This window comes from Centruroides vittatus, unplaced genomic scaffold (assembly GCF_030686945.1).
Source record: "Centruroides vittatus isolate TY-2023 unplaced genomic scaffold, ASM3068694v2 scaffold_435, whole genome shotgun sequence".
Lineage (NCBI taxonomy): Eukaryota > Metazoa > Arthropoda > Arachnida > Scorpiones > Buthidae > Centruroides > Centruroides vittatus.
In genome coordinates this window covers 7,014,216-7,021,396 of record NW_027122708.1, presented here as the reverse complement: position 1 = coordinate 7,021,396, position 7,181 = coordinate 7,014,216, and the positions used below count along the sequence as shown (strand labels likewise).

The 7,181-nt window shown below is 38.5% G+C and overlaps 1 non-coding gene across 1 annotated transcript; it reads left to right on the top strand.

Moving 5' to 3' along the window:
• Positions 1-6,824: 6,824 nt before the first annotated feature.
• Positions 6,825-7,014, top strand: LOC136989156 (U2 spliceosomal RNA). The gene has a single exon (XR_010882875.1). It is a non-coding gene; the product is annotated as a U2 spliceosomal RNA (small nuclear RNA).
• Positions 7,015-7,181: the final 167 nt, after the last annotated feature.

Below are 7,181 nucleotides of genomic sequence, written 5' to 3'. Positions count from 1 at the left end.
ACAATAAAGACAGAGCTAAACTTTCTCAAGCTTTTTATATACCGTATGACGTGAATGGTATCGCGTATCTTATCTTTAATGAATATTTTTAACCATTTAGATAAAAATTATGAAAGACAATTTCGTATATTGTAACGCAACAACTGCCTGATACAAATTGCCGAAAATTAATATTAATGTAAAATTAATTGCCTGATACAAATTGTTAATTTAAATCATATTTCAGTAGTCCAATAAAATAAAAAATGTATCATTAAACGAGGCTATTCCCTATTACGTATTAATTATCATATTGTACAAAACAATAGTTTCGAGATAAATTAGAATAAATCCTATTAATGAAAATTTCACTCTTTTTTGTTATTTATGAATTGAAAAACTGCAAGTGATGGCCTTCGTATTATCAATAGAAATTTTATATCTTATCTTCGCAATATCTACGCAATGTGTTCTTGTAAGTTCTAATAGATATTTTATCGCTTTAAAACTAAGAAAAAATAATTCATATTAAGTAATAATTTATATGAAACTAGCAGACAGACCCGGCGTTGCTTGGGTTAAAAAACAAGTAAACTTTCAATATGGTTTACCCGATAACATCGACCCATAAGAATTGTCTAAATAGTTTTATATTTTTGTAAATTACCAATCATATATTTAAAAAATAAATGTCTAAATAGAGTCACATTACGACCACCATTTCACATACAAGAAGCTTCGATCACTTCTTTGTAGATTTCTAGGATGATGGTGTAGCGTAACTGCCTCGTGGGATATGCACATTGCACAAATAACTAATATGCACATACAAGCTATAAGCAAAAACAATCTATAACCACATTCACGACAATTCGTGATTGAAATAAACTATAAAGGACAGTTCGATCTTACAACATGCGGACAAGAATAGTAAGTTTGCATTCACTTTTGTATGTATATATGTGAACAGTTATTATTAACAATTAGCTTATACAGGGGGAGAAACTAAATGGAGTTTTATTGAAGCAGCTGTGTTTGATGTAAAACAATCATTTTTGTGCGGTCTTCGACATCCTTCAGAATAATATGTAAAAGTCGAAGGTTTTGTGTTCAGAATGTTCTAATGTAGTATCAATCTCAAAAAATTATTAAATATAATATTGATAAAATCATATAGTAATAATAGCATTTCAGCACAAAAAAGTTTCGTTAATTCTCGTTAATTACGAAACACAATATAGTGCTTTGACGATCATTTTGCTTTCTTTTCCCTTTTATTTAGTTGATACGTGCATACATAGCTCGTTTCGGGCCTCATAGGGGTACAATTCTAGGTCCGAATGACGCGGTTGTAACTTTAACAGAGCTGTAGAGCATACTGATAGGAACAAAAAAAGTCTAATGAACCATGGGTGTACGAGCGCGCCTTCGCGAGATATAGGCCCCCCAAAATGACTATATGTGAACTTTTCGAAACCCTCAAAAATGGGGTAAAATTTAAAAAGTGAAAATTTTCGCAAGTACAACTAAAAATTGCGTTTCGAACGCTTTCTGTTACAACTGACTAGAGACTCCTAAAAACCCCCTAAATACGAGGGTGCCACCTCTCGACCGCCACTTCCGGGGAGCGCCGTCGGGACTCGCGCCGCTCTCTCCGCTAAGCCTGTCGCGCGTTTAACGGCCAGCAAGCCCTATTCTAACGATAGTCGTCGGCAAAGACCAAAGAAAAGCCCGATTAACAAGACTAATTAGGCAACGCTTTCTCCGACGCCGCTCCTACGTAAACAGAGCGCGCTTCTTCTATTTCGCGCTATCTCTAACACGCTCTAACTACCGAAAAGGCCAAGAAAACAGATCCTGCACTCACCTTCGACAGTCTCTCCTCCTCTCGCTACCTGACGACGTCTAGCCTGTTTCCGATCTTGTGTAGAACGGGGTGAGGTCGCCGGTCGCCGGCCGCCGCCGCCTCCTCCTCGGCTATGTCCCGGAGGTCGCGACGACGAAGATGGTGTCCGAACAATCGCATATAATCCAGGTTTCGCGTACAAGTATCCTTCGGTAACGCGCACCATAAATACACACACACACACACAAGCTTCGCCGTTCGCTGGGCAGTCGTCTTTCCCCTGCCGTTTCTCTTCGTCGCCCTCGTGCACGGGTACATCAGAAAAAACACGTATACAGATGATGCAGACATGTCGGCGAAGACAGAAACGTCGGTCGATCGTCACATGTAAACCTTCGCCGCCAAACTTTCCAAGCTACGATTAAAACAAGTCCTAATCCATATTCGTTGAGGTTAGGCATCCATTCCATACGAACCACATCGTTCAAGCTTTTAACAAAATCCTCAGCGGTCTTATAACCTATCTCAGCATAAGGAAGCCTTCTACCGTTTAAGTCACGATAATCCTTACGTAATTGTCCAACGGTTATCTTCGAGGAACAGGAAATCAACGGTGAAGTCACGATTTGTTTTCGTTTCTAAGAAAAGATCGTCCATTTCGCTCGTTTTCGACCTTATATTTCCTAAACCATCGATTACACTTCAACTTCCGGGTTGTGAATGGTCAAAACCGGAAATCTTGATGCACAGGAAAGCTGTAATCGAAGTACGAATGAAAAGGCAATCACTACATATAAAGTTCTCCTTGCGTTAACACTCAAAGCTGCAGAGAGCAATGCTTTTAACAGATCAGAGGAAGACAGAATGTGTCACCAAACTAAAATCAGTTTTACATGTTCCAGATAATCTTTAAAACAATGCAATATTTGAAAGTACAGTAACTATATTCTGACTTCATTAATTGTGATAATCAAGACGATGAAAGCGAATTTGAGATTACATTGCTATGTGATTACAAATTGACAATTTAAAAATTCCGAAACAATATCATTTACTTTACTTCTTCAAATAAGTAACTAAGTCTTTTGATAACATAAAAGATGTGGAGAAAGTAAAAGTAAATCGTTACAGTTGTCACGAGCCAATACCAAGTAATGAGATATAAAAGCAGCTCCAACAAGTGTTATCATCTCATTCTGGACATTTAGATTTTTGAAAACCATTGCTCTTTGCAGTCTTAACTACGAAGAAAAGTTTCTATGTAGAGATTACGGGATGGTGACACGATAATTCATGGTTTAGGAAATATAAGGTCGAAAATGAGCGAAATGTAAAAGTGTATCCTAATACTATTATATCTGTTAATAATTTTGTGTGTGTACCCTCTACGTGTGTTAAACATGTGACCGCTCCCCTAGTCAACTGACATCTGGCAACCACTCTTACTGTAATACTATGTTTACAATTTGTGTTCTTTATGATAATGGTTTGGGATAAGGAAGGTTTGCCCTTCCACTTCTTAGCTTTTACATAATTTTGTAATTTACATGGTGGTGAATTGTAAGTATTTCTATACTGTTAAGGTATATCATTGTCATGTTCTAATTTCATTCCGTTTTATACGAACTAGCACTGAAGAGGGGTTGCGTGCCAACACTGTGCCAACCCAAAATGCATATGTAGTTCTATCATAAATAAAACAATATGCTGACCAGTATTTGCTGTGAGATACGTCTACCAGATTATATGGTTTACAGAGACGGATTCACATTGTGATACCATACAGCAAGCCAATAATATATTATTGAACAATCTTTTCTTAGAAACGAAACAAATCATGCCTTTGCTGTTGATTTCCTGTCTCTCGAAGATAACCGTTGGACAATTATGTAAGGATTATCGTCACTTAAACGGTAGAAGGCTTCCTTATGCTGAGATAGGTTATACTAAAGAGTTTATATAAAGAGGAAAGTGATTCAGATTATTTGACCGTGACTTTTATGATATCGCGGAACGAGTTTCCAAGCATCATCTAAAACAGTCTGCTCAGTCACTGAATGATGCTGTTGTTACCTCACAGGTGGAGAACTTGCTCCAAATTATTGTGATATTATTCAGAAAACTTTAGGGAAATACCGAAATGATACACAACTTGCGGGAGCCCCCTTTTCATTTCATTCGGAATTGTTTTGCGACGATTGTCCAATTCGTTCACTTAATCCACACTCGACTTTGTACGTTATCAAGAGACTTTAGTATTGGGAAGAAGTAAACTAAATTACGTAGTTTCGGATTTTGAAAGTTGTCAACACGTACAGAACAGTACCATTACTTCTTGCGTTCGCTTCCGTTGCTTCAAATATCACAAATATTGAACATTTACTGAATTGTACTCCTGACTATTGAGGTGACAAACACCGGCCGAAAATGCCCGAAGGTGGCCTACGAGCTTATAAAACTTCGGTAGGCCGTGCCGCGGTCACGTGACCCGCGGCCGGCTCGCCATTGGCCGGCCCGCTTCAACTTCGCGGCCGAGGTGGGGCCGCGTGGTCGGGCGCGCTGCATCTCTGGCGGAGGTGGGGGCCGCGTGGACGGCCCGTCATGCGCAGTGCGTTCCTCGGGCTCGCATGCCTGAAATATGAGTTCCGAATAGGTTCTGGCAGAGCGACCTGGCGGGCGGGTGCGTAGAGAAGTGGACCAGCGCCTGCCGGGACTGCGGTTCGAGTCCCCGCTCAGAGAAGGCGACTCCGGACGGCTGCAGGCGGGAAACTTGGCCCACGGGCCGCGTGCGACGGGGAGACGGCGGCGGCGGCGCGGACAGGAGGGGGAGGCGCGCGGGGGGCTAGGAAAGGGGGGCACGCTTTTTTTTAAACACTGAGAGGTGGAAAAAGCGGAAAAATATTGGGTCACGTGACCCGGCTTTTTTGCCCGCGAACCCGCATGACGTAGGCGCATCTTCCGAGGGCTATATCTCGCGAACGCGCACATATACAGGTATGGTTCCATTGACTTTTTTGCTCCCCAGGGGGGTCGACAATTTGCCCCCTCCCCCGCGTCATTCGGACCTAGAATCTTGACCTAATACGCCCCTCTTCAGTCAACTAAAACATTAAGACAATAACACTTTACAACCAATGTTTAAAAAAGATTTACATTACTTAAAAAGTGTAGATCAATTAGCCAACGTACCTACACACCTTAATATCTCGGGTTCTGCAACGTGAACAACAGTTCACATACATTCGACATGCATGTGATCTACATACATATTCTGGCATGTCTGTTTCGACAAATATATACTGTTAAAATAACATATTAAAACACTAAAATTGTTAAGATAATATTTACAAGCAGTACTTAAAGGTTTTTTACATTGCTTAAAAAAGGATGTAGACTGATTAATTAACATACTGACATACCTTAATATTTCGGGTTCGGCATCCTGAACTGGGGTTCACGTACTACATTCAACTCGCACGTAACCTGCATGCATGTTCTTGCATGCCTGCTTCGACAAATGTATACTGTTAATTATATCATGGCTACACTATCCTACATATTCGCAAATTATGTCGTAACCATTACATTATCCGGCATATTTGCCCTGAACATATCTTAATTATTCTGTGTTTTTTCATCCACAGCGAAATCACGGTAGAAGGGAATCTACTATACGCAAGACTTCTTGTTCCGTTTAAATTTTCACTAAAAATACAATCTTTGAACTGTCTAAATTATTTTTTTCATATCCTGTCCGGTTCCTCCTCCTTCACATTACTTCCACTGTGGCGCTCATTAGCATATTCTCTCGTCTGAGGTTAAATAATACGGAGTTGTATATTCCGTATTTAATTTTCATAACTATTATTGAAGATTTGGTGTATATTAATTTTTATGGTATATTTTATAATATTTTTAACTAATTTCCATTTATCTTTATACTTGGATATTTGTTAATGCTATTCTGACTCTTGAAAATTTCCACACTTTCCTTAAACTTTCTATTGCACGCTTTTGATTCCTAGTGTAGGATCTGTATGTTATTTTGATCAATGTTACAACCGTTTATCGTGCAATGATCGTGAAACACTGAATTAATTCTATGATATTTGAGGTCCGCTACGTGCTCTTTTAGTCTTATTTTCATTTGTCTTTTTGTTTCGCCAATATAAACTTTTTTGGCACTGCATGTACTGTACAGTACATGGTATTTGGTAGACTATATTTCGCATTTCTTCTATTGGGTGTACTCTTTCTTTAACAGCTTGTTTAGCTTTGACTCTGGTTGATAACTTTTCATACTTGGGTGCTAATTTTATATTAATTCTTTGTGTTTCTTTGTTTATATCTTCGTATAGCCCTCTAATGTAAGGCAGTATTCAGTTTAGTCGACTAAACTGAATAAAGAAATCTGATGGAAAACTTGCCAAATGTCTTTGTAACACAACACAACACAACACTAGTGTTTACTAAGCCTAAATTATAGAAAGAGACACGGTTTCATCAAACAAATCAAGATCTATAAATATAAGCAGTGCTGCCGTTTCTAGGGTAATTTCAATCTCTCAGAGTAATGTTTAGGATAGTGTTATATTTAGGGTAAATCTAGGGTAAAACTGCCCTATGATCTGATGCTTTTATTATAAAAGTATTTACTGTACACTTATAAAAGAAATCTGTAGATTTCTTTTACAAGTGATTTGATTTCAGTAATGATATTTTTTTCACATCTGCTTTCGCTTGAACCTGAATGCGAAAAATCGTGTCTAGATAGACTTTGGTTACAAATGCGATGCATATATACCCTCATATACGAGTATATGAAGGTACAAATAATTGTTTTTAAATAAATCGATGAAATTTACAATTATAATGCATTAGCAATGAAAAAAATACACACTATAAGAATACATTATTATTTTTTCAAATTTTAAACGATCGACACCGGTGGTAAGAAATTGGTGTGGCGAAGGACCCGAAAGTTTTGGAAAAAGTCGATATCGCTTCCCGGCCTTTGGGCTACGATCGATTTTAGTGTACGTTCTCATCAGCTTAATATCTGATGCGCTTCCACTGGAAGCTTCGATATTATACTGATTTTTGGAACGAGGTGAAATGGGTGGAGCTGGCTTCACCTTCACCGCGGGTTGACCTAGAATTGCACTGTTTCTAGGAATAGCCCATTCCCTACGGGGATAATACTTAAATCAAAATTAGCTTTAGTTTATATGCTTCGGTTATTTCAATATTTTAAACAGAGTTTGTGTCTGGATTCGTACCTTCGTTTGTTCAATCTCCTTGCTATTAGAAACGTTAGAAGTATCATACTTGCTACATTTTTCTTCAAAACTCTTCT